This window comes from Triticum aestivum, chromosome 4B (genome assembly GCF_018294505.1).
Source record: "Triticum aestivum cultivar Chinese Spring chromosome 4B, IWGSC CS RefSeq v2.1, whole genome shotgun sequence".
Classification (NCBI taxonomy): Eukaryota; Viridiplantae; Streptophyta; class Magnoliopsida; order Poales; family Poaceae; genus Triticum; species Triticum aestivum.
The window spans coordinates 44,797,154-44,824,783 of NC_057804.1; the positions used below are offsets into that span (position 1 = coordinate 44,797,154).

Consider the following 27,630-nt stretch of genomic DNA (forward strand, 5'->3'; position numbering starts at 1 on the left):
AAATCAAACGACAAAGAACAAAATCAACATAGGGAGTCACGAGATTTTAACGTGAAAAATCCCTCCAGCGCAAAGAAAAAAACACACGAACATCAGCCATCAAACTTCACTATATCAAGAGTGTTTACAAGCACCGGAGATTTACAACTATCCAACTTATCCCGTTTGGCGGCTTACAGTGGATATATGTAATAGAGGTGACCTAAGTCAATACTGATCTGCTCCGCTCTGGCCCAAGCCTCCCAGCAACAAGCCAGAGCTCTGGTCGTTAGAAGTTAGTCTTTATCTTTATATATGAATTTAGATCATAACATAAAAAACTCCACCTTTAGATAACTTCCATCTTGTAGTATGAATGAGAATCTTCTCCCTTAACAACAAAGAAAACACTTTCGGCATCAAACAACCGCTAGGGCTAATGATTTATAACATCTAAGTCTGAGCAAAGCTCACACTTAGCAACGCGAACTTGCTTTGTCAGCATATCATCAGAATTATCATGAATACTAGTCTTGCATACCTTCAGTTTACGTTGCTCAACAATGTCTCGAACATAATGGTATTTGACATCAATGTGCTTTGTTCTCTCATGGAACATCTGATTCTTAGTAAGGTATATGTCACTTTGACTATCACAAAATAGATTAATGCAAGAATTATCTCCACAAAGCTCAGTATACAAACCTTTCAGCCAAACTAATTCCTTACATGCTTCTACATAGCATGCATTACGCTTCAGTGGTAGACTGGGCAACTACTAGCTCCAACATTGCCCTCCAACTCCACGCACAACCACCAACGGTGAACACTTAACCTGTAAGGGACCTCCTCTTGTCCAAATCGCTGGAAGAAAAATCGGAATCCACATAGCCAGCTAGTCTCTCACAAGTTCCGCCGAATTTCAAACAAGCATGGAAAGTGCCACGAAGGTATGTGAAAATTCACTGAACAACCTTCTAATGTTCTTTATGAGGGTTAGCATCCCAAGCCTCCCGGCGACAGGCCGGAGCTCCATTCTACTCGCAAGAAGTTAGCCCATTATATTTATATATGAATTTGGATCATAACATAACACCCTCTATCAGCGCCGCTGGCGGTTGGCCTCGGCTTCGGTGGCCTTACGCCCAAGGATGCGTGGTGGACCCTACCCATTGCCAACGTGAGGGAGGGACGTCCTGCTTCATTTCTAGGTGTTTCCTTGAGTTTGATTAGGGTTTGTGTACTGCTTAAAATGCGTGGCAGCGACTCCCTGAAGATGGAATAACCATCTCCCTACCTAACCCTCCTACTGGCGGCACGACTAATGTCTTCAGAGGGCGTGTGGAGGTGTGTCTCTGACGCACCTTACCTGACCTGGTCGGTGTTGGTCTTCGGTGGATCCCCTTGATCCAGTTCCTGTTCACGGGTCTACAGGTTGGATTATTCTAATCGACGCTTCTCTTCATTAACTACGGTTGTTAATCTAGTGTGCTAGTCCCGTGGGACCTTGGCATGATGACTTTCTGACTGTCTACTGCAATAAGTTTTTCCCGGATCTAGTGAGGGGGGGTGTGATGACGACGACACGGATTCGGCTCGCTCAAGTGCTTGTAGTCGTTGTTAGGTGGTCTACAGACGTGTGTATTTTGTATTACTTGCGTTTTTTATAGTGCCAAATAATTACATCAGAAGTAAAAAAAGTCAGACAATGATAGCTAGTGTGTGTGCGTGCGCGTCTTAGTCTTTCCATACAATCAAGCATAATCTGTCATGTGCCGCCTGTAAGCTGAGATGCACAAAGTAATGAAGAATCAATTGCTGTCGTGAATGTCGTGACGGGCATCTTTGCCGGAAGGCTTGGCAGAGGTGCCTCAAAGCATAGCACGCTGACCGCTTGCTTGATGGACGGCCTCAAGCTCCGGTCAGGGTGCGCGCACCAGAGCCCGACCACCATCACGCACTCCATCTCCTGGTCATTGAACTCCAGGTTGAGCTGTGCATCGGCCAGCTCAAGGGTCCTTCCACTTCCCCATGAATTCCAGACCCATTGCACTAGATGAATGACATCCTCTCGTCCCCGAGCAACTGTGGACCGCTTGCCACTGGCGATCTCAAGCATGACGCCGCCGAAGCTGTAGACATCGGACTCTGTGCTGGTCCTTCCAGTGACCATGCACTCAGGGTCCATGTAGCCCACTGTTCCTGCCAGACCTGTCGTGTATGGTCCTCGACCGTGGTCGACAAGTCGTGCGAGCCCAAAATCACAAAGTTTGGCACAAAATGACGCGTCCAACATGATGTTGCTTGCTTGATGTCACGGTGCAGAACACATTGCTCCCAATCTTGATGCAGGTACAAAAGCGCGGACCCTAAACCCAGCATGATCTCATACCTAAAAATAGCACAAAACCAAAATAAATTAAAACATATTAGTTCAGATAGATAAGCTTGATGGTTAATACTTACACATACTAGTATATTACAGACCAGCTATCGTGTGTATACGCACCTGAGTGGCCACGATAATATGGTGTTTGAACTGTAAAGGTGAGTATCTAGGCTTCCATGGGGCATAAGATCGTAGACAAGCAAGAGTTCGCCGTCGCCATGGCACCAACCAATGAGTTGTACTAGGTTTCGGTCTCTCAACCGGCTAATGATCTTCACTTCTGAGATGTACTCCTTCCTCCATTGCTTGGAGGTCTTGGACACTCTTTTTATAGCCACCTCAACTTTAAGCTCCTTCAAGAATCCTTTGTAAATCGAACCGAAACCACCTTCACCCAGCTTCTTGCCGTCAGAGAAGTTGCTGGTGGCGGCGGCAAGATCGCTATAGCGAAACCGCTTGGGCCCAGTCCCTTTCTCAAAGTCATCTTCCAATGGATCATCATCGTCAAAAGTATCTACTTGTCTTGCCATGTGATTTCGCCTCCGACAGCGCAAAAGGAAACAAATCAAGAGACTCGATGAGATGATGAACACAACGACGACACCAGCAAACACGCCGGTCACCAGTTGCTTCCAGCTCCTAGTCCGGCCGGTAGCAAGTGGCGGAGCTTTTGAACGAGAAAAACACCACATTACCATCAATGAGTTATCTTCGGCAATTGGGTCGAGAGAGAAGATAACCAGTAAAAAATCGGAAAAAAAATAATAGCACCGAAGTTACTAACCTCCTGATCCTGGTGGGAGATTGGACGACGGTGGCTGTGCAAGTGGCAGCGGAAGAGTGACACAAAGGAAGTCGCCGATGTTGTATATGGCATAGCAGCTGTAGCACTTTATCAAACCACCGGTGTTGCTAGGGAACACACTGGAGTGGTTTGACATGAATTCGACAAGGCACCTGCTGTTGGAAATATGAGCAATTTACCAAATGATTTTATTAACAGAAATACTAGATAAAGCACGACTAGTATAACCGTGATAAAATAAATCATGCGATTTGACAAAGAGAAGGTAAACAGCATCTGCATATGTGAACTAGAACCGAGCACATCTAGAACAGACACTATAGCAAGAAGTTGTGACAGAACCTCGAACATGAAGAGTATGAGAATGTACGGAATGGGAGCAGATGCACCGGTCTTGGGGTCGGTGTCCTCGCCAGCCATATCGTCAAGCAGGTTGTCGACGTCGGGGAAGAAGTCGTCGTCGGGGAAGTAGTCGTCAGAGTCCGGGGCGTCCGTGACGAAGAAGTCAGTAGTCGCACTGAGCGCTCCCCAAAAACCTTATCACCCTTCTCCCGTACATGACTCAAAAGGTGCGGTTCCGGAGGCCTACTGTCCCGACCTGCGGTGCACGCCACAAGCCGGGATGGGGAAGAATGTAGCATCAGCGCAGTGCTCAGGAACTTGTGGCGAGAGGAAGAAGAGGTTCTGGTGCGTCTCTCTGAGAGGAGCGACCTCCCTTTTATAGGCGCAAGAGAAGGAGGCGAGAGGCTGCGTCGGGAGCTGAAGAGAATGAGGGAGACGAAACGAACATGCAGCAGGCGAAGAGGTGCGCTATTCGTATTCAATCTCCACTATAGAAAAACGTTTCAGCTTCCGTGTGACCTTTCATATACCCGTCGTGCGTGGCAAAAATTTAGACATCGGCTCGGCTCATTCCCGCTACCCGCGGCGCGGCGCGGCGCCTCGTGACGAGGTGTGGCCTGGCGAGGCGGGCGACGGAGGTGGAGCGCGCGTGGATGTCCCTCTTGTTCTCATGCTCATGCATGTGGGGAAAGAGCCTCCCTTATAAAGAGGTCCAACTCCTTCTAAACTAGCAATGTGGGACTAAACTTTAGTTCCACCTCTTGCCTTGCATGAATGGGCTGCGTGGGCCTCTAGGATTTATTAGGAATTTCTGAAACTACTATTGGTCTAGGTCCTGAAATAGATAAAATTTCAGCAATCCCCCACCAGATCCCAGAGGCACACAAAATTTGCCTTTGGTTCCAAAACACTGTTTTATATACCGGTACTGCAGTGAAGACTGTTAAGTTGAACTTCCACCTAGAACTCTATGCTACACTAGTAAGCAACTTGAACAGTGGACTAGGCCTTGAACTACAAGTTTTTTTGCGAATCTAGCTTCACACAAAGCCTTGACCGATAAGTGGCTACCGTGGGTCTTCCCCGCGGGTGGAGCTTATGCGTCATACTCCGAGACCTTTCATGAGTTTATTAGAGAGAATCCTACTCTCATAGATTGCGACGTTTAACCATCAGACTCATATAGGTGCATTCTTCCAAAGATGTTCTGTAGGACAACATCTCTGCTTCACAGAGCCACTTAGAACACATTAAGATATACATCAACCTGCCATGCAGATTAGGAGAGTATTGCATCTCCATGGAGTACTCTCCTCCTAGTTGACCAACAGCTTGTCTTCCACATCTAATTCAGGGGATCTCCGATCACAAAGAATAGGTTACCACTGTGAACAACTCATATTGTGGGTCTCATACCCATCTCCCTCGATGCATTATCTATCACATTACGTGATAGACCCTTAGTGAAAGGATCTGCCAGATTTTTAGATGTTTGGATATAATCCAATCCAATAACTCCGGAGTTTCTCATTTTTCTGACAGATTTTAACCTTCTCTGTGTTGGAAATATGCCCTAGAGGCAATAATAAAAGCATTATTATTATATTTCCTTATTCATGATAATTGTCTTTTATTCATGCTATAATTGTATTATCCGGAAATCGTAATACACGTGTGAATACATAGACCATAACATGTCCCTAGTGAGTCTCTAGTTGACTAGCTCGTTGGTCAACAGATAGTCATGGTTTCCTGACTATGGACATTAGATGTCATTGACAACGGGATCACATCATTAGGAGAATGATGTGATGGACAAGACCCAATCTTAAGCATAGCACAAGATCGTGTAGTTCGTTTTGCTAGAGCTTTTTCAATGTCAAGTATCTCTTCCTTAGACCATGAGATCGTGTAACTCCCGGATACCGTAAGAGTGCTTTGTGTTGGAAATATGCCCTAGAGGCAATAATAAAAGCATTATTATTATATTTCCTTGTTCATGATAATTGTCTTTATTCATGCTATAATTGTGTTATCCGGAAATCGTAATACATGTGTGAATAACAGACACCGACATGTCCCTAGTGAGCCTCTAGTTGACTAGCTCGTTGATCAACAGATAGTCATGGTTTCCTGACTATGGACACTGGATGTCATTGATAACGAGATCACATCATTGGGAGAATGATGTGATGGACAAGACCCAATCCTAAACATAGCACAAGATCGTATAGTTCGTTTGCTAGAGTTTTCCAATGTCAAGTATCTTTTCCTTAGACCATGAGATCGTGTAACTCCCGGATACCGTAGGAGTGCTTTGGGTATGCCAAACGTCACAACGTAACTGGGTGACTATAAAGGTAGACTACGGGTATCTCCGAAAGTGTCTGTTGGGTGACATGGATCAAGACTGGGATTTGTCACTCCGTATGACGGAGAGGTATCACTGGGCCCACTCGGTAATGCATCATCATAATGAGCTCAGAGTGACCAAGTGTCTGGTCACGGGATCATGCATTACGGTACGAGTAAAGTGACTTGCCGGTAACGAGATTGAACGAGGTATTGGGATACCGACGATCGAATCTCGGGCAAGTAACATATCGATAGACAAAGGGAATAGCGTACGGGATTGATTAAATCCTCGACATCGTGGTTCATCCGATGAGATCATCGTGGAGCATGTGGGAGCCAACATGGGTATCCAGATCCCGCTGTTGGTTATTGACCGGAGAGTCGTCTCGGTCATGTCTGCTTGTCTCCCGAACCCGTAGGGTCTACACACTTAAGGTTCGGTGACGCTAGGGTTATGAAGATATGTATATGCAGAAACCCGAATGTTGTTCGGAGTCCCGGATGAGATCCCGGACGTCACGAGGAGTTCCGGAATGGTCCGGAGGTAAAGAATTATATATAGGAAGTGCTATTTCGGGCATCGGGACAAGTTTCGGGGTTATCGGTATTGTACCGGGACCACCGGAAGGGTCCCGGGGGTCCACCGGGTGGGGCCACCTGTCCCGGGGGGCCACATGGGCTGTAGGGGGTGCGCCTTGGCCTAGATGGGCCAAGGGCACCAGCCCCTATAGGCCCATGCGCCTAGGGTTTCCACCATGGAAGAGTCCATGTGGTGGAAGGCACCCCTAGGTGCCTTGGGGGGGAGGGAAACCTCCCCTTGGCCGCCGCCCCCCTAGTAGATGCCATCTACTAGGGCCGGCGCCCCCCTGGCACCCCTATATATAGTGGGGGGGAGAGGAGGGATTTTACACCAGCCCCTGGCGCCTCCACCTCCCCCCCCCGTTACGTCTCTCCCTCGTAGTCTCGGCGAAGCCCTGCTGCTGTGACGCCCTGCATCCACCACCACGCCGTCGTGCTGCTGGATCTTCATCAACCTCTCCTTCCCCCTTGCTGGATCAAGAAGGAGGAGACGTCTCCCGTCCCGTACGTGTGTTGAACGCGGAGGTGCCGTCCGTTCGGCGCTGGTCATCGGTTATTTGGATCACGTCGAGTACGACTACATCATCACCGTTCTTTTGAACGCTTCCGTGCGCGATCTACAAAGGTATGTAGATGCATCTAATCACTCGTTGCTAGATGAACTCCTAGATGATCTTGGTGAAACGAGTAGGAAAATTTTTGTTTTCTGCAACGTTCCCCAACAGTGGCATCATGAGCTAGGTCTATGCGTAGTTCTTCTTGCGCGAGTAGAACACAATTTGTTGTGGGCGTAGATTTGTCAACTTTCTTGCCGTTACTAGTCCTTTCTTGCTTCAGCGGTATTGTGGGATGAAGCGGCCCGGACCAACCTTACACGTACGCTTACGTGAGACCGGTTCCACCGACTAACATGCACTAGTTGCATAAGGTGGCTGGCGGGTGTCTGTCTCTCCTACTTTAGTTGGAGCGGAATCGATGAACAGGGTCCTTATGAAGGGTAAATAGAAGTTGACAAATCACGTTGTGGCTTTAACGTAGGTAAGAAAACGTTCTTGCTAGAACCCTAATTCAGCCACGTAAAACTTGCAACAACAATTAGAGGACGTCTAACTTGTTTTTGCAGCAAGTGGTTTGTGATATGATATGGCCAAAGTTGTGATGAATGATGAATGATCTATATGTGATGTATGAGATGTTCATGCTATTGTAATAGGAATCACGACTTGCATGTCGATGAGTATGACAACCGGCAGGAGCCATAGGAGTTGTCTTTATTCTTTTATATGACCTGCGTGTCATCAAGAAACGCCATGTAAATTACTTTACTTTATTGCTAAACGCGTTAGCCATAGTAGTAGAAGTAATAGTTGGCGAGCAACTTCATGGAGACACGATGATGGAGATCATGATGATGGAGATCATGGTGTCAAGCCGGTGACAAGATGATCATGGAGCCCCAAGATGGAGATCAAAGGAGCTATGTGATATTGGCCATATCATGTCACGTTTATTATTTGATTGCATGTGATGTTTATCATGTTTTGCATCTTGTTTACTTAGAACGACGGTAGTAAATAAGGTGATCCCTCATACTAATTTCAAGAAGTGTTCCCCCTAACTGTGCACCGTTGCGACAGTTCGCTGTTTCAAAACACCACGTGATGATCGGGTGTTTTATTCAGACGTTCACATACAACGGGTGTAAGACAGATTTACACATGCAAACACTTAGGTTGACTTGACGAGCCTAGCATGTACAGACATGGCCTCGGAACACGGAAGACCGAAAGGTCGAGCATGAGTCGTATAGAAGATACGATCAACATGAAGATGTTCACCGATGTTGACTAGTCCGTCTCACGTGATGATCGGACACGGTCTAGTTTAACTCGGATCATGTAATACTTAGATGACTAGAGGGATGTCTAATCTAAGTGGGAGTTCATTAATAATTTGATTAGTTGAACTTAATTATCATGAACTTAGTCTAAATATTTTACAATATGTCTTGTAGATTAAATGGCCAACGTAGTCCTCAACTTCAACGCGTTCCTAGAGAAAACCAAGCTGAAAGACGATGGCAGCAACTATACGGACTGGGTCCGGAACCTGAGGATCATCCTCATAGCTGCCAAGAAAGATTATGTCCTACAAGCACCGCTTGGTGACGCACCCGTTCTCCCTGCAGAACAAGATGTTATGAACGCTTGGCAGGCACGTTTCGATGACTACTCCCTCGTTCAGTGCGGCATGCTTTACAGCCTAGAGCCGGGGCTCCAAAAGCGTTTTGAGAGACATGGAGCATATGAGATGTTCGAAGAGCTGAAAATGGTTTTCCAAGCTCATGCCCGGGTCGAGAGATATGAAGTCTCCGACAAATTCTTCAGCTGTAAGATGGAGGAAAACAGTTCTGTCAGTGAGCACATACTCACTATGTCTGGGTTGCATAACCGCTTGACTCAGCTGGGAGTTAATCTCCCGGATGATGCGGTCATTGACAGAATCCTCCAGTCGCTTCCACCAAGCTACAAGAGCTTTGTGATGAACTTCAATATGCAGGGGATGGAAAAGACCATTCCTGAAGTATTTGCTATGCTGAAATCAGCAGAGGTAGAAGTCAGGAAGGAACATCAAGTGTTGATGGTCAATAAAACCACTAAGTTCAAGAAAGGCAAGGGTAAAAAGAACTTCAAGAAGGACGGCAAGGAGGTTGCCGCGCCCGGCAAGCAAGCTGCCGGGAAGAAGCCAAAGAATGGACCCAAGCCCGAGACTGAGTGCTTTTATTGCAAGGGAAGCGGTCACTGGAAGCGGAACTGCCCTAAGTACTTAGCGGATAAGAAGGCCGGCAAAACAAAAGGTATATGTGATATACATGTAATTGATGTGTACCTTACTAGTGCCCGTAGTAGCTCCTGGGTATTTGATACCGGTGCAGTTGCTCACATTTGTAACTCAAAGCAGGGGCTGCGGAATAAGCGGAAACTGGCAAAGGACGAGGTGACGATGCGCGTCGGGAATGGTTCCAAGGTCAATGTGATCGCCGTCGGCACGCTACCTCTGCATCTCCCTTCGGGATTAGTTTTAAACCTTAATAATTGTTATTTAGTGCCAGCTTTGAGCATGAACATTGTATCAGGATCTCGTTTAATTCGAGATGGCTACTCTTTTAAATCTGAGAATAATGGTTGTTCCATTTTTATGAGAGATATGTTTTATGGTCATGCTCCTATGGTGAATGGTTTATTCTTTATGAATCTCGAACGTGATGCTACACATGTTCATAATGTGAGTGCCAAAAGAAGTAAGGTTGATAATGATAGTCCCACATACCTGTGGCACTGCCGCCTTGGTCACATAGGTGTCAAACGCATGAAGAAGCTCCATGCTGATGGACTTTTAGAGTCTCTTGATTATGAATCATTTGACACATGCGAACCATGCCTTATGGGTAAAATGACCAAGACTCCGTTCTCAGGAACAATGGAGCGAGCAACCGACTTATTGGAAATCATACATACTGATGTGTGCGGTCCAATGAGTGTTGAGGCTCGCGGTGGCTATCGTTATGTTCTCACCCTCACTGATGATTTAAGTAGGTATGGGTATATCTACTTAATGAAACACAAGTCTGAAACCTTTGAAAAGTTCAAGGAATTTCAGAGTGAGGTTGAAAATCAACGTGACAGGAAAATCAAGTTTCTACGATCAGATCGTGGAGGAGAATACTTGAGTCACGAGTTTGGGGCACACTTAAGAAAATGTGGAATAGTTTCACAACTCACGCCGCCTGGAACACCTCAGCGTAATGGTGTGTCCGAACGTCGTAATCGCACTCTGTTAGATATGGTGCGATCTATGATGTCTCTTACCGATTTACCGCTTTCTTTTTGGGGCTATGCTTTAGAGACTGCCGCATTCACTTTAAATAGGGCTCCGTCGAAATCCGTTGAGACGACACCGTATGAATTTGGTTTGGGAAGAAACCTAAGCTGTCGTTTCTAAAAGTTTGGGGATGCGATGCTTATGTCAAGAAACTTCAACCTGAAAAGCTCGAACCCAAGTCGGAAAAATGCGTCTTCATAGGATACCCAAAAGAAACTATTGGGTACACCTTCTACCTCAGATCCGAAGGCAAGATCTTTGTTGCCAAGAATGGGTCCTTTCTGGAGAAAGAGTTTCTCTCGAAAGAAGTAAGTGGGAGGAAAGTAGAGCTTGATGAAGTATTACCTCTTGAACCGGAAAATGGCGCAACTCAAGAAAATGTTCCTGAGGTGCCTGCACCGACTAGAGAGGAAGTTAATGACAATGATCAAGATACTTCTGATCAAGCCCCTACTGAAATTCGAAGGTCCACAAGGACACGTTCCGCACCAGAGTGGTACGGCAACCCTGTCTTGGAAATCATGCTGTTAGACAACGGTGAACCTTCGAACTATGAAGAAGCGATGGCGGGCCCGGATTCCGACAAATGGCTGGAAGCCATGAAATCCGAGATAGGATCCATGTATGAAAACAAAGTATGGACTTTGACTGACTTGCCCGTTGAGCGGCGAGCCATAGAAAATAAATGGATCTTTAAGAAGAAGACAGACGCGGATGGTAATGTGACCATCTATAAAGCTCGGCTTGTCGCTAAGGGTTATCGACAAGTTCAAGGGGTTGACTACGATGAGACTTTCTCGCCGGTAGCGAAGCTGAAGTCCGTCCGAATCATGTTAGCAATTGCCGCATTCTATGATTACGAAATATGGCAAATGGACGTCAAAACGGCATTCCTTAATGGTTTCCTTAAGGAAGAATTGTATATGATACAGCCGGAAGGTTTTGTCGATCCTAAGAATGCTGACAAAGTGTGCAAGCTCCAACGCTCGATTTATGGGCTGGTGCAAGCATCTCGGAGTTGGAACATTCGCTTTGATGAGATGATCAAAGCGTTTGGGTTTACACAGACTTATGGAGAAGCCTGCGTTTACAAGAAAGTGAGTGGGAGCTCTGTAGCATTTCTCATATTATATGTAGATGACATACTTTTGATGGGAAATGATATAGAACTCTTGGACAGCATCAAGGCCTACTTGAATAAAAGTTTTTCAATGAAGGACCTTGGAGAAGCTGCTTATATATTAGGCATCAAAATCTATAGAGATAGATCAAGACGCCTCATAGGTCTTTCACAAAGCACATACCTTGATAAGATATTGAAGAAGTTCAATATGGATCAATCCAAGAAGGGGTTCTTGCCTGTGTTACAAGGTGTGAAATTGAGCTCAGCTCAATGTCCGACCACGGCAGAAGATATAGAAGAGATGAGCGTCATCCCCTATGCCTCAGCCATAGGTTCTATTATGTATGCCATGCTGTGTACCAGACCTGATGTTAACCTTGCCGTCAGTTTGGTAGGAAGGTACCAAAGTAATCCCGGCAAGGAACACTGGACAGCGGTCAAGAATATCCTGAAGTACCTGAAAAGGACTAAGGAAATGTTTCTCGTTTATGGAGGTGACGAAGAGCTCGTCGTAAAGGGTTACGTCGACGCTAGCTTCGACACAGATCTGGATGACTCTAAGTCACAAACCGGATACGTGTATATTTTGAATGGTGGGGCAGTAAGCTGGTGCAGTTGCAAGCAAAGCGTCGTGGCGGGATCTACATGTGAAGCGGAGTACATGGCAGCCTCGGAGGCAGCACATGAAGCAATATGGGTGAAGGAGTTCATCACCGACCTAGGAGTCATACCCAATGCGTCGGGGCCGATCAAGCTCTTCTGTGACAACACTGGAGCTATTGCACTTGCCAAGGAGCCCAGGTTTCACAAGAAGACAAGGCACATCAAGCGTCGCTTCAACTCCATTCGTGAAAATGTTCAAGATGGAGACATAGAGATTTGTAAAGTACATACGGACCTGAATATAGCAGATCCGTTGACTAAACCTCTCCCTAGAGCAAAACATGATCAACACCAGAATTCTATGGGTGTTCGATTCATCACAATGTAACTAGATTATTGACTCTAGTGCAAGTGGGAGACTGTTGGAAATATGCCCTAGAGGCAATAATAAAAGCATTATTATTATATTTCCTTGTTCATGATAATTGTCTTTATTCATGCTATAATTGTGTTATCCGGAAATCGTAATACATGTGTGAATAACAGACACCGACATGTCCCTAGTGAGCCTCTAGTTGACTAGCTCGTTGATCAACAGATAGTCATGGTTTCCTGACTATGGACACTGGATGTCATTGATAACGAGATCACATCATTGGGAGAATGATGTGATGGACAAGACCCAATCCTAAACATAGCACAAGATCGTATAGTTCGTTTGCTAGAGTTTTCCAATGTCAAGTATCTTTTCCTTAGACCATGAGATCGTGTAACTCCCGGATACCGTAGGAGTGCTTTGGGTATGCCAAACGTCACAACGTAACTGGGTGACTATAAAGGTAGACTACGGGTATCTCCGAAAGTGTCTGTTGGGTGACATGGATCAAGACTGGGATTTGTCACTCCGTATGACGGAGAGGTATCACTGGGCCCACTCGGTAATGCATCATCATAATGAGCTCAGAGTGACCAAGTGTCTGGTCACGGGATCATGCATTACGGTACGAGTAAAGTGACTTGCCGGTAACGAGATTGAACGAGGTATTGGGATACCGACGATCGAATCTCGGGCAAGTAACATATCGATAGACAAAGGGAATAGCGTACGGGATTGATTAAATCCTCGACATCGTGGTTCATCCGATGAGATCATCGTGGAGCATGTGGGAGCCAACATGGGTATCCAGATCCCGCTGTTGGTTATTGACCGGAGAGTCGTCTCGGTCATGTCTGCTTGTCTCCCGAACCCGTAGGGTCTACACACTTAAGGTTCGGTGACGCTAGGGTTATGAAGATATGTATATGCAGAAACCCGAATGTTGTTCGGAGTCCCGGATGAGATCCCGGACGTCACGAGGAGTTCCGGAATGGTCCGGAGGTAAAGAATTATATATAGGAAGTGCTATTTCGGGCATCGGGACAAGTTTCGGGGTTATCGGTATTGTACCGGGACCACCGGAAGGGTCCCGGGGGTCCACCGGGTGGGGCCACCTGTCCCGGGGGGCCACATGGGCTGTAGGGGGTGCGCCTTGGCCTAGATGGGCCAAGGGCACCAGCCCCTATAGGCCCATGCGCCTAGGGTTTCCACCATGGAAGAGTCCATGTGGTGGAAGGCACCCCTAGGTGCCTTGGGGGGGAGGGAAACCTCCCCTTGGCCGCCGCCCCCCCTAGTAGATGCCATCTACTAGGGCCGGCGCCCCCCCTGGCACCCCTATATATAGTGGGGGGGAGAGGAGGGATTTTACACCAGCCCCTGGCGCCTCCACCTCCCCCCCGTTACGTCTCTCCCTCGTAGTCTCGGCGAAGCCCTGCTGCTGTGACGCCCTGCATCCACCACCACGCCGTCGTGCTGCTGGATCTTCATCAACCTCTCCTTCCCCCTTGCTGGATCAAGAAGGAGGAGACGTCTCCCGTCCCGTACGTGTGTTGAACGCGGAGGTGCCGTCCGTTCGGCGCTGGTCATCGGTTATTTGGATCACGTCGAGTACGACTACATCATCACCGTTCTTTTGAACGCTTCCGTGCGCGATCTACAAAGGTATGTAGATGCATCTAATCAGTCGTTGCTAGATGAACTCCTAGATGATCTTGGTGAAACGAGTAGGAAAATTTTTGTTTTCTACTACGTTCCCCAACACTTTGGGTGTACCAAACGTCACAACGTAACTGGGTGACTATAAAGGTGCACTACAGGTATCTCCGAAAGTGTCTGTTGGGTTGACACGGATCGAAACTGGGATTTGTCACTCTGTATGACGGAGAGGTATCTCTGGGCCCACTCGGTAATGCATCATCATAATGAGCTCAAAGTGACCAAGTGTTTGGTCACGGGATCATGCATTACGGTACGAGTAAAGTGACATGCCGGTAACAAGACTGAACGAGGTATTGGGATACCGACGATCGAGTCTTGGGCATGTAACGTACCGATTGACAAAGGGAATTGTATACGGGGTTTGATCGAATCCTAGACATCGTGGTTCATCCGATGACATCATCAAGGAGCATGTGGGAGCCAACATGGGTATCCACATCCCGCAATTGGTTATTGCCCGAGAACCGTCTCGGTCATGTCTTCGTGTCTCCCGAACCCGTAGGGTCTACACACTTAAGGTTCGGTGACGCTAGGGTTGTATGAATATGAGTATGCAGCAAACCGAATGTTGTTCGGAGTCCCAAATGAGATCCCGGACGTCACGAGGAGTTCCGGAATGGTCCAGAGGTAAAGATTTATATATAGGAAGTCTTATTTTGGTCGCCGGAAAAGTTTCGCACTATATCGGTATTGTACCGGGAGTGCCGAAAGGGGTCCGGGGGTCCACCGGGGGGGTCCACCTGCCCCGGGGGGCCACATGGGCTGTAGGGGGTGCGCCTTGGCCTATATGGGCCAAGAGCACCAGCCCCAAGAGGCCCATCCGCCAAGAAGACTTGGAGAGGGGAGAGTCCAAAGAGGGGAAGGCACCTCCGAGGTGCCTTGGGGAGGATGGACTCCTCCCCCCCCTCTTGGCCGCACCCCTTCCTTGGAGGAAGGGGCAAGGCTGCGCCCTCCCCCCTCTCTTGCGCCTATATAAAGGGAGGGGAGGGAGGGGTGGCCGCAACCATAAGCCCTGGCGCCTCCCTCCTCCCTGCAACACCTCCTCCTCCTTCCGTAGTTGCTTAGCGAAGCCCTGCCGAAGTTCTGCTGCATCCACCACCACGCCGTCGTGCTGCTGGATCTTCATCAACCTCTCCTTCCCCCTTGCTGGATCAAGAAGGAGGAGACGTCATCCGCTCCGTACGTGTGTTGAACTCGGAGGTGCTGTCCGTTCGGCACTAGGTCATCGGTGATCTGAATCACGGCGAGTACGACTCCATCAACCCCATTCCATTGAACGCTTCCGCACACGATCTACAAGTGGTATGTAGATGCAACCACTCTCCCATGACTCGTTGCTAGATGAACTCATAGATGGATCTTGGTGAAACCATAGGAAAAATTTTAATTTTCTGCAACGTTCCCCAACAGTGGCATCATGAGCTAGGTCTATGCGTAGTTCTCTATTGCACGAGTAGAACACAATTTTGTTGTGGGCGTAGATCTTGTCAACTTGCTTGCCGCTACTAGTCTTATCTTGCTTCAGCGGTATTGTGGGATGAAGCGGCCCGGACCAACCTTACACGTACGCTTACGTGAGACCGGTTCCACCGACTGACATGCACTAGTTGCATAAGGTGGCTGGCAGGTGTCTGTCTCTCCCACTTTAGTTGGAGCGGATTCGATGAAAAGGGTCCTTATGAAGGGTAAATAGAAGTTGACAAAATCACGTTGTGGTTATTCGTAGGTAAGAAAACGTTTTTGCTAGAACCCAATTGCAGCCACGTAAAAGATGCAACAACAATTAGAGGACGTCTAACTTGTTTTTGCAGGAATTGTCATGTGATGTGATATGGCCAGAAGTTGTGATGAATGATGAATGATATATTGTGATGTATGAGATCATGTTCGTGTAATAGGAATCACGACTTGCATGTCGATGAGTATGACAACCGGCAGGAGCCATAGGAGTTGTCTTTATTTTTGTATGACCTGCGTGTCATTGAAGAACGCCATGTAAACTACTTTACTTTATTGCTAAACGCGTTAGTGATAGAAGTAGAAGTAGTCGTTGGCATGACAACTTCATGAAGACACGATGATGGAGATCATGATGATGGAGATCATGGTGTCATGCCGGTGACAAGATGATCATGGAGCCCCGAAGATGAAGATCAAAGGAGCTATATGATATTGGCCATATCATGTCACTACTTATATAATTGCATGTGATGTTTATTATGTTTTATGCATCTTGTTTACTTAGAACGACGGTAGTAAATAAGATGATCCCTTACAACAATTTCAAGAAGTGTTCTCCCCTAACTGTGCACCGTTGCTAAAGTTCGTCGTTTTGAAGCACCACGTGATGATCGGGTGTGATAGATCCTTACGTTCACATACAACGGGTGTAAGACAGTTTTACACATGCAAAACACTTAGGGTCAACTTGACGAGCCTAGCATGTACAGACATGGCCTCGGAACACGGAGACCGAAAGGTCGAACACGAGTCGTATGGAAGATACGATCAACATGAGAATGTTCACCGACGATGACTAGTCCGTCTCACGTGATGATCGGACACAGCCTAGTCGACTCGGATCGTGTAACACTTAGATGACTAAGGGGATGTCAAATCTGAGTGGGAGTTCATTAAATAATTTGATTAGATGAACTTAATTATCATGAACTTAGTCTAAAATCTTTGCAAAATATGTCTTGTAGATCAAATGGCCAACGCTCATGTCAACATGAACTTCAACGCGTTCCTAGAGAAAACCAAGCTGAAAGATGATGGCAGCAACTATACAGACTGGGTCCGGAACCTTAGGATCATCCTCATAGCTGCCAAGAAAGCATATGTCCTTGAAGCACCGTTAGGTGACCCACCTGCTCTCCCAGCACTGCAAGACGATTTGAACGTTTGGCAGACACGTGCTGATGATTACTCCCTTTCAGTGCGGCATGCTTTACAACTTAGAACCGGGGCTCCAAAAGCGTTTTGAGCATCACGGAGCATATGAGATGTTTGAGGAGCTGAAACTAGTTTTCCAAGCTCACGCCCGGGTCGAGAGATATGACATCTCCGACAAGTTCTATAGTTGTAAGATGGAGGAAAATAGTTCTGTCAGTGAGCACATACTCAAGATGTCTGGGTTGCACAACCGTATGACCCAGCTGAATATTAACCTACCTAATGAGGCGGTCATTGACAGAATCCTTCAGTCGCTCCCACCAAGCTACAAGAGCTTTGTGATGAACTACAATATGCAGGGGATGGTAAAGACCATTCCTGAAGTATTCTCTATGCTGAAGTCAGCAGAGGTTGAAATCAAGAAAGAACATCAAGTGTTGATGGTCAATAAGACCACTAAGTTCAAGAAGGGCAAGGGTAAGAAGAACTTCAAGAAGGACGGCAAGGAGGTTGCCGCGCCTGGTAAGCCAGTTACCGGGAAGAAGTCAAAGAATGGACCCAAGCCTGAGACTAAGTGCTTTTGTTGCAAGGGGAAGGGTCACTGGAAGCGGAACTGCCCCAAATACTTAGCGGATAAGAAGGCCGGCAACACCAAAGGTATATTTGATATACATGTAATTGATGTGTACCTTACCAGTACTCGTAGTAACTCCTGGGTATTTGATACCGGTGCTGTTGCTCATATTTGTAACTCACAGCAGGAGTTGCGGAATAAGCGGAGACTGGCGAAGGACGAGGTGACGATGCGCGTCGGGAATGGTTCAAAGGTCGATGTGATCGCCGTCGGCACGCTACCTCTACATTTACCCACGGGATTAGTTTTAAACCTCAATAATTGTTATTTAGTGCCAAGTTTGAGTATGAACATTGTTTCTGGATCTCGTTTAATACGAGATGGCTACTCATTTAAATCCGAGAATAATGGTTGTTCTATTTATATGAGAGATATGTTTTATGGTCATGCCCCGATGGTCAATGGTTTATTCTTAATGAATCTCGAACATAGTGTTACACATATTCATAGCGTGAATACCAAAAGATGTAAAGTTGATAACGATAGTCCCACATATTTGTGGCACTGCCGCCTTGGTCACATTGGTGTCAAGCGCATGAAGAAGCTCCATGCTGATGGACTTTTAGAGTCTCTCGATTATGAATCATTTGACACATGCGAACCATGCCTCATGGGCAAAATGACCAAGACTCCGTTCTCCGGAACAATGGAGCGAGCAACCAACTTGTTGGAAATCATACATACCGATGTGTGTGGTCCAATGAGCGTTGAGGCTCGCGGAGGATATCGTTATGTTCTCACTCTCCCAGATGACTTGAGTAGATATGGGTATGTCTACTTGATGAAACACAAGTCTGAGACCTTTGAAAAGTTCAAGGAATTTCAGAATGAGGTAGAGAATCAACGTGACCGAAAGATAAAATTCTTACGATCGGATCGTGGAGGAGAATATTTAAGTCACGAATTTGGTACACACTTAAGAAAATGTGGAATCGTTTCACAACTCACGCCGCCTGGAACACCTCAGCGTAACGGTGTGTCCGAACGTCGTAATCGCACTCTATTGGATATGGTGCGATCTATGATGTCTCTTACCGATTTACCGCTATCATTTTGGGGATACGCTCTAGAGACAGCTACATTCACTTTAAATAGGGCACCGTCTAAATCCGTTGAGACGACACCGTATGAATTATGGTTTGGGAAGAAACCTAAGCTGTCGTTTCTAAAAGTTTGGGGATGCGATGCTTATGTCAAGAAACTTCAACCTGAAAAGCTCGAACCCAAGTCGGAAAAATGCGTCTTCATAGGATACCCCAAAGAAACCATTGGGTATACCTTCTACTTAAGATCCGACGGCAAGATCTTTGTTGCCAAGAACGGATCCTTTCTGGAAAAAGAGTTTCTCTCGAAAGAAGTAAGTGGGAGGAAAGTAGAACTCGATGAAGTACTACCTCTTGAACGGGAAAGTAGTGCAGCTCAGGAAAATGTTCCTGTGATGCCTACACCAACTGAAGAGGAAAATAATGATGATGATCAAGGTACTTCGGATCAAGTTGCTACTGAACTTCGTAGGTCCACAAGGACACGTTCCGCACCAGAGTGGTATGGCAACCCTGTCCTGGAAATCATGTTGTAGACAACGGTGAACCTTCGAACTATGAAGAAGCGATGGCGGGCCCAGATTCCAACAAATGGCTAGAAGCCATGAAATCCGAGATAGAATCCATGTATGAAAACAAAGTATGGACTTTGACTGACTTGCCCGATGATCGGCGAGCGATAGAAAACAAATGGATCTTTAAGAAGAAGACGGACGCAGATGGTAATGTCACCATCTATAAAGCTCGACTTGTCGCTAAGGGTTATCGGCAAGTTCAAGGGATTGACTACGATGAGACTTTCTCTCCCGTAGCGAAGCTTAAGTCCGTCCGAATCATGTTAGCAATTGCCGCATACTATGATTATGAGATATGGCAGATGGACGTCAAAACGGCATTCCTTAACGGGCATCTTAAGGAAGAACTGTATATGATGCAGCCGGAGGGTTTTGTCGATCCTAAGAATGCTAACAAAGTATGCAAGCTCCAGCGATCCATTTATGGGCTGGTGCAAGCATCTCGGAGTTGGAACATTCGCTTTGATGAAATGATCAAAGCGTTTGGGTTTATGCAGACTTATGGAGAAGCCTGCGTTTACAAGAAAGTGAGTGGGAGCTCTGTAGCATTTCTCATATTATATGTAGATGACATACTTTTGATGGGAAATGATATAGAATTCTTGGACAACATTAAGGCCTACTTGAATAAGTGTTTTTCAATGAAGGACCTTGGAGAAGCTGCTTATATATTAGGCATCAAGATCTATAGAGATAGATCGAGACGCCTCATAGGTCTTTCACAAAGCACATACCTTGATATGATTTTGATGAAGTTCAAAATGGATCAGTCCAAGAAGGGGTTCTTGCCTGTATTGCAAGGTGTGAGATTGAGCTCGGCTCAATGCCCGACCAGGCAAAAGATAAAGAAGAGATGAGCGTCATCCCCTATGCCTCAGCCATAGGATCTATTATGTATGCCATGCTGTGTACCAGACCTGATGTAAACCTTGCCGTAAGTTTGGTAGGAAGGTACCAAAGTAATCCCGACAAGGAACACTGGACAGCGGTCAAGAATATCCTAAAGTACCTGAAAAGGACGAAGGACATGTTTCTCGTTTATGGAGGTTACGAAGAGCTCGTCGTAAAGGGTTACGTCGACGCTAGCTTCGACACAGATCTGGATGACTCTAAGTCACAAACCGGATACGTGTATATGTTGAATGGTGGAGCAGTAAGCTGGTGCAGCTGCAAGCAGAGCGTCGTGGCGGGATCTACATGTGAAGCGGAGTACATGGCAGCCTCGGAGGCAGCGCAGAAAGCAATTTGGGTGAAGGAGTTCATCACCGACCTAGGAGTCATACCCAATGCGTCGGGGCCGATCAAACTCTTCTGTGGCAACACTGGAGCTATTGCCCTTGCCAAGGAGCCCAGGTTTCACAAGAAGACCAGGCACATCAAGCATCGTTTCAACTCCATCCGTGAAAATGTTCAAGATGGAGACATAGATATTTGCAAAGTACATACGGATCTGAATGTCGCAGATCCATTGACTAAACCTCTCTCGCGAGCAAAACATGATCAACACCAGAACTCTATGGGTGTTCGATTCATCACAATGTAACTAGATTATTGACTCTAGTGCAAGTGGGAGACTGTTGGAAATATGCCCTAGAGGCAATAATAAAAGCATTATTATTATATTTCCTTGTTCATGATAATTGTCTTTTATTCATGCTATAATTGTATTATCCGGAAATCGTAATACACGTGTGAATACATAGACCATAACATGTCCCTAGTGAGCCTCTAGTTGACTAGCTCGTTGGTCAACAGATAGTCATGGTTTCCTGACTATGGACATTAGATGTAATTGACAACGGGATCACATCATTAGGAGAATGATGTGATGGACAAGACCCAATCTTAAGCATAGCACAAGATCGTGTAGTTCGTTTTGCTAGAGCTTTTTCAATGTCAAGTATCTCTTCCTTAGACCATGAGATCGTGTAACTCCCGGATACCGTAAGAGTGCTTTGGGTGTACCAAACGTCACAACGTAACTGGGTGACTATAAAGGTGCACTACAGGTATCTCCGAAAGTGTCTGTTGGGTTGACACGGATCGAGACTGGGATTTGTCACTCCGTATGACGGAGAGGTGTCTCTGGGCCCACTCGGTAATGCATCATCATAATGAGCTCAAAGTGACCAAGTGTTTGGTCACGGGATCATGCATTACGGTACGAGTAAAGTGACTTGCCGGTAACAAGACTGAACGAGGTATTGGCATACCGACGATCGAGTCTTGGGCATGTAACGTACCGATTGACAAAGGGAATTGTATACGGGGTTTGATCGAATCCTAGACATCGTGGTTCATCCGATGACATCATCGAGGAGCATGCGGGAGCCAACATGGGTATCCAGATCCCACTGTTGGTTATTGCCTGAGAACCGTCTCGGTCATGTCTACATGTCTCCCGAACCCGTAGGGTCTACACACTTAAGGTTCGGTGACGCTAGGGTTGTATGAATGTGAGTATGCAGCAAACCGAATGTTGTTCGGAGTCCCGGATGAGATCCCGGACGTCACGAGGAGTTCCGGAATGGTCCGGAGGTAAAGATTTATATATAGGAAGTCTTATTTTGGTCGCCGGAAAAGTTTCGCACTTTCTCGGTATTGTACCGGGAGTGCCGAAAGGGGTCCGGGGGTCCACCGGGGGGTCCACCTGCCCCGGGGGGCCACATGGGCTGTAGGGGGTGCGCCTTGGCCTATATGGGCCAAGAGCACCAGCCCCAAGAGGCCCATGCACCAAGAAGACTTGGAGAGGGGAGAGTCCAAAGAGGGGAAGGCACCTCCGAGGTGCCTTGGGGAGGATGGACTCCTCCCCCCTCTTGGTCGCACCCCTTCATTGGAGGAAGGGGCAAGGCTGCGCCCTCCCCCCTCTCTTGTGCCTATATAAAGGGAGGGGAGGGAGGGGTGGCCGCAACCATAAGCCCTGGCGCCTCCCTCCTCCCTGCAACACCTCCTCCTCCTTCCGTAGTTGCTTAGCGAAGCCCTGCCGAAGTTCTGCTGCATCCACCACCACGCCGTCGTGCTGCTGGATCTTCATCAACCTCTCTTTCCCCCTTGCTGGATCAAGAAGGAGGAGACGTCATCCGCTCCGTACGTGTGTTGAACGCGGAGGTGCTGTCCGTTCGGCACTAGGTCATCGGTGATCTGAATCACGGCGAGTACGACTCCATCAACCCCGTTCCATTGAACGCTTCCGCACGCGATCTACAAGTGGTATGTAGATGCACTCACTCTCCCATGACTCGTTGCTAGATGAACTCATAGATGGATCTTGGTGAAACCGTAGGAAAAAATTTAATTTTCTGCAACGTTCCCCAACACTCTGAACGTGTCTTGATGACTTCATGTTATCCTTTGAGCTGTTCACTTTCGTGATCATAGTCTGACTGTCGCAGTTCATAAGGATACCCGGTACAGGTTTCTCAACAACCGGCAAGTCATTCAAGAGTCGGCGAAGCCAATCTGCTTCGACCGTAGCTGTATCTAGTGTTCTGAGTTCTGCTTCCATTGTTGACCTCGTTAAGCTGGTCTGCTTGCAAGACTTCCAAGAAACAGTGCCATCTCCATGAGTGAATACATATCCACTCGTGGCCTTTATCTCATCAGCATCTGAGATCCAGTTGGAGTCACTATACCCATCAAGCACCTTTGGGTGCCTAGTGTAGTGAATTCCATAATTCGCAGTGCCTTTCAAATAATGCAAAACTCTCTCTAGAGCTTTCCAATGCAGATCTCCTGGTTTTGAGACAAACCGGCTCAGTTTGCTAACAGCAAAAGAGATGTCAGGTCTTGTAGCACTGGCTAAGTACATAAGCGAGCCAATAATCTATGAATATTTCAATTGGTCTCTAGCAATTCTTCGGTTCTTTAGAATCAACACACTAGCATCATATGTTGTTGGAGAGGGTTTGCAGTCACTGTAGCCAAAGCGACTCAAGATCTTTTCCACATAGTGAGATTGAAGCAATGTAATCCCACCATCATCGTATCTCAATAACTTGATGTTTAGAATGACATCAGCCACTCCTAAATCCTTCATCTCAAAACATCAAGATAGGAAATCCTTGACCTCCTTAATAACATTCAGATTTCTTCCGAAAATCAGTATGTCATCAACATACAAGCAAAGCATAACTCCCTCGCCCCCACCATGGCGATAGTACACACATTTGTCAGCTTCATTCACAACAAAGCCTGCAGCTGTTAAAGTTCTTTTGAACTTCTCATGCCACTGTTTGGGTGCTTGCTTGAGTACATACAAAGACTTCATCAACTTGCACACTTTCCCTTCCTGACCATCTATTACAAACCCATCTGGTTGTTCCATATAAATTTCCTCGTCCAACTCTCCATTTAGGAAAGCAGTCTTAATGTCCATTTGATGAACGAGAAGACCATGTGAGGCAGCTAGCGAAAGTAGAACTCGAATAGTGGTTAGTCATGTCACAAGTGAGTAAGTATCAAAGAAGTCTTCACCTTCCTTTTGGGTATAACCCTTAGCCACGAGCCGGGCCTTGTACTTTTCAATAGTACCATCAGGCCTAAGCTTCTTCTTGAATACCCATTTGCATCCTATAGGTTTGCACCCATAAGGACGATCAGTTATCTCCCAAGTTTCATTCGGCAAGATGGAATCCATCTCACTATGAACTGCTTCCTTCCAGTAGTCGGCATCTTCAGATGCATAGGCCTCTGAAATAGAACTGGGAGTGTCATCTATGAGATACATAAGAAAATCATCACCAAAAGACTTTGCAGTCCTCTGTCTCTTGCTCCTAGTAGGAACTTCATTGTTCTCCTCCACAGGACTTTCAAAGTGTTCCATCGAAATGGCAGGTTCAGTAATTGTAAGCGGTTCCTGATTCAATGAACTATGCATCTCCTGATTAGATGAGGTAGCCATATCCTTCATGGGAAAGATATCTTCAAAGAAAGTCACATCATTCGACTCCATGACGGAACCGACATGCATGTCAGGTACCTCAGATTTTACAACCAAGAATCTATAACCAATGATATGAAAAGCATATCCCAGGAAAACACAATCCACAGTTTTTGGTCCCAGCTTCCACTTCTTTGGAATTGGCACATTGACTTTCGTCAAACAACCCCAGGTTCGTAGATAAGAGAGCTTTAACCTTTTCTTCTCCCATCCTCGAATGGAGTTATCTCTTTGTTCTTTGTGGGAACTCGGTTTAGGACATGACATGCAGTCAATATCGCCTCCCCCCACCATTCCTTAGAGAGACCCGATGTGTCTAACATGGTGTTAACCAAATCAGTTAGAGTACGGTTCTTTCTTTCGGCCACCTCATTTGACTGAGGTGAATAGGGAGGCGTCCTCTCATGAATTATACCATGTTCCACACAAAAGGAATCAAATTCATTTGAGAAATACTCCCCATCACGATCGGACCTAAGCCTCTTGATCTTTCGATCAAGTTGGTTTTCCACTTAGACTTTATAGATCTTGAAGTAGTTCAAAGCCTCATCCTTAGATTTCAGAAGATACACATGGCAGTATCTGGTGGAGTCATCAATCAGCGTCATAAAATACTTCTTTCCACCTTTTTTCAAAACACCATTCATTTCACATAGATCTGAATGTATGATCTCTAGTGGTGCAAGATTTCTCGTTTCCGCAGTCACATGAGACTTACGAGGTTGCTTAGCTTGCACACACACTTGACACTTAGATCCCTTGACAGTGGTGAAACTAGGGATTAAGTTTAACTTCGCTAGTCGCGACATGCAACCAACGTTAACATGACAGAGACGTGAATGCGACACATTTGATTCACTATTGTTGCAAACATGATTAACAACTTTATTGCAAACGTCTGATAAGGATAAACAAAACAGGCCTCCTGACTCATAGCCTTTACCAACAAAGGTTCCATACTTGGAAATTACAAATTTATTTGACTCAAAGACAAGCTTCTAGCCATCTCTACACAAAAGAGATCCACTAACAAGATTTTTATTAACGGAGGGGACATAATGCACGTTCTTCAGCTGCACAATCTTCTCCGAAGTAAACTTCAGATCGACCGTGCCAACACCATGAACAGAAGCACTTGAACCGTTGCCCATCAGTACGGTTGAAGTCCCTGCGGTCTGATAAGACGAAAACATGGAAATATCACCGCATACATGCACAGTAGCACCCGTGTCAATCAACCAATCAGGAGAATGACATATTGAAAGAATAGTGGGAAATATACCATACCCAGCATCCTTCATGTCAGTGTCTCCAATGACAACATTAGCGGTCTTGCCGCCTTTCGCAGGATGACGCTTGTCATAGCGATTAGGGCAACTAGGAGCCCAATGATCATGATCCCCACACACATGACAAACACCTTTCTTCTTTTCATTCTTCTTCTTGAAGTTCATGTGCTGCATAGCCTTGTTCTTCCCATCAAACTTTGCTTTACCGTCAAACTTGCCCTTGTTCTTGAACTTGTGGGGCTGGAAGTTCTTCTTCTGTACCAGATTGGCACTAGAACCTCCCTCAATACCTCGAGTATGGTTGTCCTTTGGTCTTGCCTTTTCTTCCACATCAAGAGTACCAACTAGATCCGGAACAGAAAACTCCTGCCTCTTATGCTTCAATGAGGTAGCAAAGTTCCTCCACGTGGGAGGAAGCTTAGTGATGATACCTCCGGCAATAAACTTGTCCAGTAGGATACAATTGAAGTGCTCAACTTCTCTAGCAAATGACTGTATCTCATGAGCTTGCTCAACCACGGAGCGCTCTTCAGTCATCCTGTAGTCATAGAATTGCTCCATGATGTACAGCTCAGTGTCAGCATCCGAGACCCCATGCTTGGCCTTGAGTGCGTCCCACATATCTTTTCCATTATCAATTGACGCATAGGCATCAACAATGTTCTCACCAAGAACACTCAAGAGAGCAGCCTTAAACAAGGTATCCATTTTCTGAAAAGCTTGTGCCTGTTGGGCATCTTGCTCTCCTTCAGGTTTGCCAAGAGTGGCGTCATAGCAACTCATGGTTTGAAACCATAAGACTGCTCTCACGCGCCACCACTTATAGTGGATACCCTCAAACATAGGAGGTCTCATGGAAGCAGCAAAACCACTTGGGGTAAATTGCCTATCATAAGGTTTTTGGATTGTTGGAAATATGAGCAATTTACCGAATGATTTTATTAACAGAAATACTAGATAAAGCACGCCTAGTATAACAGTGATAAAATAAATCATGCGATTTGACAAAGAGAAGGTAAACAACATCTGCATATATGAACTAGAACCGAACACATCTAGAACAGACACTATAGCAAGAAGTTGTGACAGAACCTCGAATAGGAAGAGTATGCGGAATGGGAGCAGATGCACCTGTTTTGGGGTCGGTGTCCTCGCCAGCCATGTCGTCGAGCAGGTTGTCGACGTCTGGGAAGTAGTCGCCGTGACGCGCAAGAGGAGGAGCGCGCGTGGATGTCCCTCTTGTTCTCATGCTTATACATGTGGAGAAAGAGCCTCCCTTATAAAGAGGTCCAACTCCCTCTAAACTAGCAATGTGGGACTAAACTTTAGTTCCACTTCTTGCCTTGCACGAATGGGCTGTATGGGCCTCTAGGATTTATTAGGAAATTCTAAAAACTACTATTGGGCTAGGCCCTAAAATAGACAAAATTCCAGCACCTGCTACACTCGCTCGCGTTAAGGTTCCTCGTGCACTGCACCAGACCATGTATGGTCGTCGGCGACGGCGAGCTGGCCGCGTACGACACGCTCCCGTTGGCGAGCCGCAGCGGCGAACGCGCGGCCTCCACCGTTAGCTGAGTCAATAGATCCCACCTCGTGCTGTTCATGCTGGCCGGATAGTCCACCTTGGTGTAGTCCCACGAGTAGAAGGCGACGCTGAGGTCGGCGACGGAGACGAAGGAGTTGTTGGAGTAGCGGAGAAGGCACGAGTCGTAGGCGCCCCTCATCTACCGGCTGAAGGGGCATGAGTGATGTATCCCGTTGGCCGCGGCGTAGAGGCAGACGCGGCACTGGGTCCAGTTGCGGTCCGCAAAGCACGAGATGAGGCCAAACACCTGGTCCGGCGATTCGCCGGCCGTGCTGTTGTAATAAAAACGGTTGCCGAGGGCACACACCGGGAGGTTGCCCACGAGAGTCAGAAGATTTAGCCGGTACCGGCTATCCCCTGTCTAGTTGCTCGTGGTCGGGTAGTAAGGATGAAGCGGCCAGTATGTCTGTCCCTCTGCTACAGCGACGCCGACGCAAGATGCGGACAATACAACGGCGAGGAGAGGCAGGAGAAGGCGCCGCGGAGCTGTTGCCATTGATCGACACTAAGCGCTA

At 46.7% G+C, this 27,630-nt stretch overlaps 1 pseudogene; it reads right to left on the reverse strand.

The window, feature by feature from the left end:
* Positions 1-1,747: 1,747 nt before the first annotated feature.
* On the reverse strand, positions 1,748-27,611 carry LOC123089937 (L-type lectin-domain containing receptor kinase IX.1-like; annotated as a pseudogene).
* Between the last annotated feature and the right edge of the window lie 19 nt (positions 27,612-27,630).